Raw genomic sequence first — 11,830 nt, 5'->3', positions numbered from 1 at the left:
GGGGGGGAAATACCTCAAACACAGTAATACAGACAAAATAAGAAGACAGAGAAATAATTTTCAGATGAAGGAGCAAAGTAAAAATCCACAAAACCAAACAAATGAAAAGAGAATAGTCAATCTACCTGAAAAGTAATTCAGAGTAATGAGAGTAAAGATGATCCAAAATCTCAGAAATAAAATGAAGAAAATGCAAGATGTTTAATAAGGACATAAAATAACTAAAGAACCAACAGTGATGAACAAAACAGTGACAGAAATTAAAAATACACTGGAAGGAATCAATACTAGAATAACTGAGTAACTATCAATATCAAATATATGTTATTATGGATAGGTGTCCCAGAAGAAAAAGAGAAAGTAAAAGGGTCTGAGGAAATATTTGAAGAGATTATCTTAGAAAAATTCCCTAACATGGGAAAGGAAATAATCAAAGTCAATAAGTTCAGGGAGTCCCATACAGGATACCCAAAGGGAAACCTGCTAAGAAACATTTCAATCAAACAAAAAAGAATTAAATGCAATGAAAAAAATATTAAAAGTACAAAGGGAAAAGCAACAAATAATATAGAAGGGAATGTCCATAAAGTTATCAGCTGATCTATCAGGAAACTCTCCAGGCCAGTAGTTAGTGCCAGGATATATTTAAAATAATGAAAGGGGAAAACCTATAACCAAGATTGTTCTGTGCAGCAAAGCTCCATTCAGTTTCAATGGAGAGACCAAATCTTTACAAACAAAAGTTAAGAGAATTCAGCACCAACAAACCAGTTTTGAATAAAGTTCTAAAGGAACTTCTCTAATCAGGAAACACACGAGAAGAAAAAGACCTACAATAACAAATTCAAAACAATTAAGAAAATGGTAATAGAAACATACATATCAACAAATATCATAAGTGTAAATGGATTAAATGTTCCAACCAAAAGACAAGGCTAACTGAATGGATACAAAAATAATACCCTATATATGCTGTCTACATGAGACCAGCTTCAGACCTAGAGATACATACAGACTGAAAGTGAGCAGATTTCCATTCAAATGGAAATCAAATGATAGCTGCAATGGTGATACTCATATGAGAGAAAGCAGACTTTTAAATAAAGATTGTTACAAGAAACAAGGAAAGACACTACATAACAATCAAGAGTTTAATTTGAGAAGAAAATATAGCAGTTTTTTATGCATTCAACATAGGAGTACCCCAATATATAAGGCAAATGCTGCTGCTGCTGCTGCTGCTAGGTTGCTTAAGTCGTGTCCCACTCTGTGCGACCCCATAGATGGCAGCCCACCAGGCTCTCCCGTCCCTGGGATTCTCCAGGCAAAAACACTGAAATGGGTTGCCATTTCCTTCTCCAGTGCATGAAAGTGAAAAGTGAAAGGGAAGTCGTTCAGTCTTGTCTGACTCCTAGTGACCCCACGGACTGCAGCCTACCAGGCTCCTCCATCCATGGGATTTTCCAGGCAAGAGAACAGCCATAAAAGAAGAAATCAACAGTAATAAAATAATGGTGGTTTAGTCACTAAGTCATGTCCGATTCTTGCAACCCCATGGACTGTAGCCAGCCAAGCTCTTCTGTCCATGGGATTCTCCTAGCAAGAATACTGGAGTGGATTGCTATTTCCTTCTCCAGGGGATCTTCTTGAACCAGGAATTGAACTTGGGTCTCCTGCATTGCAGGCAGATCTTTTACCGACTGAGTTACAAAGGAAGCCCAACATAATAATAGTGGCAGATTTTAGTAGACCATATACATCAATGGTGACATCATCTAGACAGAAAATTAATAAGGAAACACAAGTCTTAAGTGAAACAAATGACCAAGTAAACTTAACCGATATTTATAGGACATTTCATCCCAAAGCACCAGAAAACACTTAATTCTCAAATGCAACCAGAACATTCTCCAAGATAGATCACATCTTGGGTCACAAATCAAGCCTCAGTTAGTTTAAGAAAATTGAAAGTGTATCAAGGTTCTTTTCTGACCACAGCACTATGAGATTAGCTATCAATTACAGAAAGAAAAAAAAAAAACTTTAAAAACACAAACACAAGGAGGCTAAACAATATACTACTAAATCAGCAAGAGATAACTTAAATAATCAAAGAAATTTAAAAAAAAATGACCAAGAAAACACTACAACCCAAAACCTATGGAATGCAGCAAAAGCAGTGCTAAGAGCAGTTTATAGTAATACAAGCCTATAGTGATACAAGTCTTGTCAAGAAACAAGACAAACCTCAAATAAACAATCTAACTGTAAAGCAACTAGACAAACAAGTAAAAAACTCCAGTTTGTAGAATGAACGAAAACATAAAGATCAGAGCAATACAAAGGATAATAAGAGACTACTACGAGCAACTATATGCCAATAAAATGGACAAACTGGAAAAATGGACATATTGTTATAAAAGTAAACCTATCAAGATTGAACAGGGAACAATAGAGAATATAAACAGACCAATCACAAGAGCTGGAATTAAATTTGTGATTTAAAAATCTTCCAACAAACAAAATCCTGGGGCCATATGGCTTTGAAGACAAATTGTATCAAACATTTAGAAAAGAATTAACATCTATCTTTCCCAAACTTTTTCAAAAAAACTGCAGAGAGAAACACTCCCAAACTAATTCTATGAGGTCACCATCACGCTGATACAAAAACAAAGTGTACCACAAAGAAATAAAATTACAGGCCAATGTCACTGATGAACATAGACACAAAAGTCCTCAATGAAATACTAGCAAAAAGAATCTAATAACTGATTAAAGGTTTCATACAGCATGATCAAATGGGGTTTATCCCAGGAAAACAATAATTCATCAATATATGGAAATCAACCAAGGTAATAAACCATATTAAGAAACTGAAGGATAAAAACCACATCATCATCTCATTAGATGCAGAAAAACTTTTGACAAAATTGCACATACATTTATGATAAAAAATGGGTGTAGAGGGCACCTACCTCAATATAATAAAGGCCATATTTGATAAACCCACAGCAAACAAGGTGAAATGGTGGGAAAATGAGTATTTCCTCTAGGATCAGAAGCTTGCTTCAAGACAAGGGTGACAACTCTCTCTGCTATTATTCAACCTGGTTTTGAAGTTCTAGTCATGGCAATCACAGAAGAAAAAGAAAAAAAAAAAAAAACCCAAATTGGAAAAGAAGTAAAAATGGTTATTCTTTGGAGATGACATGATAGCATACATAGAAAATCCTAAAGAAGCCACCAAAAAAAAAAAAAAAAAAAACTACTAGAGCTAATCAATGAATTTATTAAAGTCATATGATACCATATTAATATGTGGAAATGTCTTGCATTCCTAGCCTCTAACAATGAAAAATCAAAAGGAGAAACAATCTCATTTACCTTTGTAGCAAACTGAATAAACCTACTTAGGAATAAACCTCCCTAAGGAAGCAAAAGACCTATAAGCAGACAACTGTAAGACACTGATAAAAGAAATTAAAGACAATACAAACAAACTGAGAGATGTACTATGTTCTTTTTTTCCAGTAGTCATGTATGGATGTGAGAGTTGGACTATAAAAAAAGCTGAGCACTGAAGAATTGATGCTTTTGAACTGTGCTGTTGGAGAAGACTGTTGAGAGTCCCTTGGACTGTGAGGAGATCCACCCAGTCCATCCTAAAGGAGATCAGTCCTGGGTGTTCATTGGAAGAACTGATGTTGAAGCTGAAACTCCAATACTTTGGTCAACTGATGTGAAGAGCTGACTCACTTGAAAAGATACTGATGCTGGGAAAGATTGAGGGCAGGAGGAGAAGGGGATGACGGTGGATGAGATGGTTGGATGGCATCACCAACTCAATGGACATGCGTTTGGGTGAACTCTGAGAGTTGGTGATGGACAGGGAAGCCTGGCGTGCTGCTGTTCATGGGGTCACAAAGAGCTGGACACGACTGAGTGACTGAATTGAACTGAGCTATGTTCTTTGATGGGAACAATCAATATTGTGAAAATGACTATACTACCCAAAGTAAACTACAGATTCGATGCAATCCCTATCAAATTACAAATGATATTTTTCACAGAATTAGAACAAAGAGTCATACATTTTTGCGGAAACACAGTAGACCCCCAAACAACCCAAGAAATCTTAAGAAAGAAAAACAGGTGGAGAAATCATGGTCCTTGACTTCAGACTAATAGTACAAAGCTACCACCACCTATACACTGTGCTACAAAGCTACATCCACCTCCTAGAGTAATGAAAATAAAAACAAAAATAAACAATTAGCACTTAATTAACCTTAAAAATTTTTGCACAGCAAAGGAAACCATAAATAAGATGACAAGACAACTCATAGAATGGGAGAAAATAATTGCAAATGAAAAATCTGACAAAAGATTAATCTCCAAATATACAAGTTGTTTATGCAGCTCAATATCAAAAAACAAAGAACAGTTTCAACAAACTGGGTCAAAGACTTAAACAGACATATCTTCAAAGAAGATACACAGATGGCCAGCAAACACATGGAAAGATGCTTAACATCACTAATTATTAGAGAAACACAAGTCAACAAAGAGATATTACCTCATACCAGTCAAAATGGCCATCATTAAAAGTCTATAAACAAGAAATTTTAGAAAGGATGTGGTGTAAAGGGAACCTTCTTAATTGGTTGGTGGTAATGTTAATTGATATACCCAATATGGAGAACAGTATACAGATTCCTTAAAAAAAAATAAAAATAGAACTACCATATGACCCAGCAATACCATCCTGCAAACATATCCAGAGAAATCCATAATTCAAAAAGATGCATGTACCTCAATGTTCACTATAGCACTATTTACAATAATCGGAACATGGAAGCAATTTATATGTCTATTGTCAAATAAATGGATAAAGAAGATATGGTAGATATAAACAATGGAATTTTATTCAGCCATAAAAAGGAATGAAATTGAAGCATTTGTAGTAATGTGGGTGAACCTATACTGACTCCCCATAGGTCTCAGTGGTAAAGAATCCACCTGCCAATAAAAGAGACATGGGCTTGGTCTCTGGGTCAGGAAGATCTCCTGGAGGGGGAAATGGAAAACCACTCCAATATGGCCTGGAGGAGCCGTGGGATCCTCAGTCCACGGGGTCACAAAGAATCGGATACAAGTGAGCAACTGACTATATACAGCACAGCACAGATTAAGCAAGCTGGAGTCTGTTATACATAGTGAAGCAAGTCAGAAGGAGAAAAAAAAATATTGTGTGTGTGTGTGTGTGTGTATATATATATATATATATATAATCTAGAAAAATGGTACTGATTTACTTATTTGCAGGGCAGGGATAGAGATGCAGACAGAGAATGGACTTATGCACACAAAGGAGAAATGAGACGGTGAGACAAATTGAGAGAGTAGTATTGACATATACACACTTCCATGTACAAAATAGATACCTAATAGGAAACTGCCATATAGCACAGGGAGCTCATCTCGGTACTCTATGATGACCTAGAAGAGCAGGAAGGAGGCTCAGGAGCAAGAGGATATATGTATATAGCAGACTCACTTTGTTGTACAGCTGAAACTAACACAACACTGTAAAGCAGTTATACTCCAATAAAAATTTAAAAACAACTATAATGTCTATTTTGTCTGATGTAAGTATTGCTACCCTGGCTTCCTTTTTATTTTCATTTGCATAGAGTATCTTTTTTTTAATCCTCTCACTTTCAGTCTGTATATGTCACTTTCAGTCTGTGTGTGTCTTTAGATGTGATGTGAGTCTATATATGCAGTATATATATGGGTCTTGTTATAGTATCCATTCAGCTCTTCTATGTCTTTTGATGGGAACATTTAGTCCTATTACTTTTAAAGTAATTTGAATAAATATATTCTTATTGCAATTTTCTTAATTGTTTTTTGACTTGTTTTGATAGTTTGTATTTTTTTTTGTTCCTTTTTTTTTTCTTTTGTTCTCGTCCCTTATGATTTGATAATTGTCTTTAATGTTATGTATAAATTCCTTTCTCTTTTCTGTGTATTTATTATAGATTTTTAGTTTATGGCTACCATGAGGTTTATATGTGTCAATCTCCTTCTACATATGTATGTGCTTGTTTTAAATTGCTGATCTCTTCTTCTTTGTATATCTCTTAACTTCTTATTGTGGATATAGATGGCTTCACTACTTTTGTCTTTTAACCTTCCTAATAGTTATGTGTGTGTGGGTAGTTTACTACCTTTACTGTATATTTGCCTTTATTGATGAGCATTTTCCTTTCTTAATTCTCATGTTTTTAATTGCAGCATTTTCTTTTTCTCTTAGAAAAACCCTTTATTGTATAGCTGGTTTGATACTGAGCTTTTAACTTTTACTTGTCTGTAAAACTTTTAGCTTCTCAATCAAGTCTGAATGTGAGCCTTACTATGTAGAGTATTCTTGGTTGTCAGTTCAGTTCAGCTCAGTCACTCAGTCTTGTCTGACTCTTTGCAACCTCATGGACTGCAGCACTCCAGGCCTCCCCGTCCATCACCAACTCCCGGAGTTCACTCAAACTCACGTCCATTGAGTCAGTAATGCCATCCAACTATTTCATCCTCTGTCTTCCGCTTCTCCTCCTGCTTTCAATCTTTCCCAGCATCAGGATTTTTTCAAATGAGTCAGCACTTAGCATCAGTTGACCAAAGTATTGTAGTTTCAGCTTCAATATCAGTCCTTCCAATGAACACGCAGGACTGACCTCCTTTAGGATGGACTGGTTGGATCTCCTTGCAGTCCAAGGGACTCTCAACAGTCTTCTCCAACAGCACAGTTCAAAAGCATCAATTTTTCAGCACTCAGCATTCTTTATAGTCCAACTCTCATATCAGTACATGACTACTGGATAAACCATAGCTTTGACTAGATGGACCCTTGTTGGGAAAGTAAAGTCTCTGCTTTTTAATATGCTGTCTAGTTTGGTCATAGCTTTTCTTCCAAGGAGCAAGTGTCTTTTAGTTTCATGGCTGCAGTCACCATCTGCAGTGATTTTGGAGCCCAAGAAAATAAAGTCTGTCACTGTTGTCATTGTTCCCCCATCTACTTGCAGGAAGTGATGGGACCAGATGCCATGATCAGTTTTCTGAATATTGAGTTTTAAGCCAGTATTTTCACTCTCCTCTTTCACCTTCTTCAAGAGACTCTTTAGTTCGTCTTTGCTTTCTGTCATAAGGGTGGTATCATCTGCATATCTGAGATATGCAGATTAGGCTTAGACACCCTGAATTTGACCCTCAGCTCAGACATCAACTGTTTTGCTTTAGATGTATTAATTAATCCTTCCTATCTTAAGGCTGTTCAGTCATAAAAATTAGGATGATATCACTTTATAAGGGTGATTGTGTGAAAATTAGATGACTGTATATCAAGTGCTCATCCCATATGTGCTAACTGCAGCTTGTTTTACTATTTTAATTACTCTAGCTCCAATATTCAAGGACTCTATGTACCTAGAATTCTTCTGGTATTTTTAGCTTAGGTTATTCAGAGACATAATCTGATAGCTTCTAGGATATATTTTGTCTGAGAAAAAATAAACACTTTGAGTGAATTACAAATATGAACTCATGTTACGTGGACAGATAGAGAAGCTTTAGGGACAGTGTCCTAAATGATTTGGAGAACTTTGCTTTCTAAAATATCCAACATGTGCCCTGCTCTTCAGCACATTTTCCCAGGCAGACGGTACCCCCATGCATCCTTCCCTCTTGTACCCTTCCTTAGCCTCAGCAGGGCTACTTAGTTCCTCCCATCCATCACCTTGGCCAAGGATCCTATCTTAGGCATTCTTTGCAGAGGCCTCTATCAGAGGGTCCCTAGTCTAGCCTTTGGGGCCACAGGAAACACAAACTTGGCAGGCCTCGTGTAGGGCATAGCTATAAGAGTTCAGGTAGCATCATGTTCCTCAAGTGTATGAAACTGAGTCTGGTCTTTTGGGACCTGGAGAATGATGAGGAACTGTTGGCCAAGTTGGGAGACTACTGTGTAAGTGTTGAGCATGTGACTCCGACGTCAAGATGCCTAGATATGCATCCTGACTCACCACTTATTAGCTATAAGACAAGCAAGTATTGGTTGCTAATATGTTAAATGGAGATTGCAATTATACCTATGAAACAGGAATACACTGAGGACTAACTATGCTATTTCCTTCCTCTAAGATGCAGCTTGATTTCCAGCAACTGCCAAGGGATTGTTGCATTTGCTCTCTCTCCAGAAAGGCATCCCCTTCATACCAATATGCGTGCACATGATTCCAGAGGCTTCTCTCAGGCCTGAAGTATACATGTTGGTTTCACTGAATGAATGAATATATTTGGTTGGATTTCTGAATTGTTTCTCTTAGCATTCACTCTACTGTTATTTGATTCATTCCACATTAATTTGACATCTACTGTGTGCCAGGCATTCTGCTTGGTGCTTGGATTACAAATAAGACATTGCACTTACCTTCAAAGAGGTGCTCATCTAGTGGGTGATGCTTGTCTAGACAGGAAAACAATTCTAGTGCAGTGCAAAATGTTTGTCATATATGGAGAGGGGCAGAGGGCTCAGATGAGAAAGTGAGGGGGGTTTTATGGGGAAAAGTGGTATACTTAAAAGTAGTTTTTAATAAGTAAATGAGAGTTGGACAAGTTGGAGAAAGATATTCCAAGCAGAGAGAAAAGTATATACCACATCTTGGAATACATTTGACCCTTGACAAAATCTTTACTCTTCTGCAGTCAAAAATTCACCTGTAACTTTAGAGTTGGCCCATCCCTGGGTTCAACAAATCATGGATCACACAATATGTAGTATTAACTGCTGAAAAGGCCCCACTTAAAAGTGGACCTGCTGCAGTTGAAATCCATGGGTCAACTGTATGGTGATTTGTTCAAAACCTTACAAGTAAATAATTGTGGACAGGAGCAGGGGTGAAAGGGAGAGGATCTAGCATACTGGGGTGAGGAGAGAAGTAGGTCAGATATTGAAAGGCCTCATGGACCAGATCAGTGGCCTAAATTTCATCTTTATTCTAGAGACAGTGAAGGACCTTTAAGGGTGAAAACTGGGAGTGGTGAGTCAGATGTAAGAAATGTGAGGGGTGAGGGAGGTGAGGCTATACTGGGCTGCAGGGAAGCCTTTAGTGACTTCTTCAACAAATTAACTGTTAGTTGGCAGTCAGAAGTCCAGAGTGTAAAGTATTGTTGTTTCCTTCTCCTTTCCTTTTTTTTGGCATTCTTTCCTATTTTTTGGACAAAACTATAAGAAAATGTCATTACACTCTGAAGAATGTTTTGCCCAGGGCAGAATTGGACATCAGGCTTCATCTTCTACACAGTGTCAGTTTGCTGTATGGAATGAATTCTTGGTGGGAATAGACATTTAAAAGTCCCAAGCGTTTCATCAAAACCCCATAACTTCAGGACTATATTCTGTCAGGGGGTGTCTTTCCACTTCCCAAGTCCCATTAATTGCTCCCTGCACTGTGCTCCCTTGGCATTGTGTTCAGTCCTCTGGTTACAGCCTACTTCTATTGCAGGAAATGGGAATTTATTTGTCTTCCTTGTCAGAATCCTAACCCCTCTGTTAGCACACTCAGGAGCTCATATAACCTTATGGCATCCACTGCACTTTTAGAGTTGCATGCACAGTAGATGCTTAATTAAGGTTATTGTTTCAAATCTGAGTTTTCATTTTTCCTTTATTTTATAGGTGAGGAATTTAAAAGGGAGGGAGCAAGAAAGGGACAGTGGAAGGAAAGTGACATATTATCAAGGCTCCACTTTCACTATGTTCCATTTACATTGCTCACTGAATCCACATGACAGGGATAGTATCACTTTAGTTTTACAGATAAGCAAAAAATGAAGTTTAGAGAAACTGAGAAACCTGTCTACTTTTGTGAAACAAATTATTGATGCAAATAGGTCTAAAACTTAGAGTTCTTTCTAGAGCACCCAAAGCCTCCTGTGCATAACTGCAGTGAAGGTCTCTTGTGTTTGGTCGTTCAGTCTTAGCGTCCAGATATGATTCCTTCAGCCTCTGGGGCTTTGATGGGAAACTACCAGGTATTTAGATCAGATGGACTCAGCAGACAGTATAAATGTTTTTCCAAAGGGACATGGTGGAGACTGGCATTGTGGATGAGTAAACATGGGGAAAGGGGAGGGAGAGCTGCCCTTGGACACCTGTAGCTACAGGAAGGGGCTAACCACTGCAGCTGTGGCATTCAACAGAGCATCCAGACACTGTAGGCTGATTGCCCAAGAGAAAGTGTGATGGGAATAAATACTTCCACCTCGCTTTTTTTCCATCCTCCATTCTCCTGCCTGTGACAAGGACTCATTGATGGACTAAAATGAAAGTGAGAGAGCCAGGGAATCTGCTAATGTGTGCACATGTGGGCCAGAGAGCAGTGTGAAGAAGAGAGGAGAATGGATCTGAAAAAGCAACAGGAAACTTGATAGCACCCTGGGGAGTGAGGAACTTTTCTCTTGGGATGTGTGTATGCAGAGGTTCTAGGACACTGGTGTCTGAAGTCCTGTCCTTCCACTTCCACTCCTGTACTCCCATGAGGAGGAAAGCTTTGTTGTTATTGCTGGTCAATATTTTCCCTACAAACTGTCTCACATTTTTGAATTTGTTTTAATCTCCATTTTCCTAAAGGCCATAATGGCAAAAAAATGTTGGGTTACCAAAAAAGGAAACATATCTGAAATAGTTTTAAATACAGATGGTCCCCAACTTATGATGGTTTGATTTAGAATTTTTAACTTTATGATGGATCAGCAGTGGTGCATTGAGGGGAAAATATACTTTGGAATTTAAAATTTTGCTCTTTACCTGGCTAGTGACGTGAAGGCCAACACTATTCTGTGATGCTGTATGGGGCAGCAGCTGCAGCTCCCAGTCAGCTACATGGTCAAACAACTGATACACTCACAACCATTGTGTACCAAGATAACCATTCTGTTTCTCACTTTCAGTATAGCATTCAATAAATTATGTGAGATATTTAACACTTTACTATAAAATAGGCTCTGATTAGATAATTTTTGCCCAACTGTAGGTTAATGGAATTGTCCTTAGAATGTTAAGGTAGACTGGGCTAAGTTGTGATGTTTGGTGGATTGGGTATATTAAATGTATTTTCAGCTTTTGATATTTTCAGTCTACAGTGGATTTATCAGCACATAACCCCATCATAAGTCAAGGACGATCTGTACGTTCTTTCTGTATTGGCATCCTTAATAAGTGCTTGTGTTCCTGCAAAGATTTTGGCTCTCATCAATACCTCTCTCCTTGCGAGGTGAGTCAAGTCTCCAACCCAGGACTTGCACAGGTAGTATTGAGTGGGATCCTCACCTCCTGACCAGGAGGCTCAGCTTTCTCCCAGGACATGCCTCATTTGGACTAAGAACAGACAAACTTTTTAGGATCAGGGTGAGCCCTGGATAGGCTCATTGTAACAGGATACTGAGCTGTTGATGTTTCTTAAGTCAACAGGTGGAGTGGGATAGCAATCCTCCCTGCAGTGCCTTCCAGGTTGTGTTAGGGGAAGCCAAATGCAGATCAAACAGTCTCCATGCTCCTCTGGTCACACAGAAGACTGTTTCCATTTCCTTGCAGTTCAAATGGACCATATGACTGGGTTCTAGACAATAAGATGTGGGGAAACATTAAGTACGGTGCTTCCAAAATGGCCTGAGTAAAAGAAACCTGGATCTCTGAGTCATGTACTGCTTGGAGGAGAGCTACCAAGAAACACTGATGTTGGCACTGAATTGTGATGCAAAATCTACATAAAGT

This window comes from Bison bison, unplaced genomic scaffold (assembly GCF_000754665.1).
Source record: "Bison bison bison isolate TAMUID 2011002044 unplaced genomic scaffold, Bison_UMD1.0 scf7180017864277, whole genome shotgun sequence".
Lineage (NCBI taxonomy): Eukaryota > Metazoa > Chordata > Mammalia > Artiodactyla > Bovidae > Bison > Bison bison.
This window is presented reverse-complemented; position numbering follows the sequence as displayed.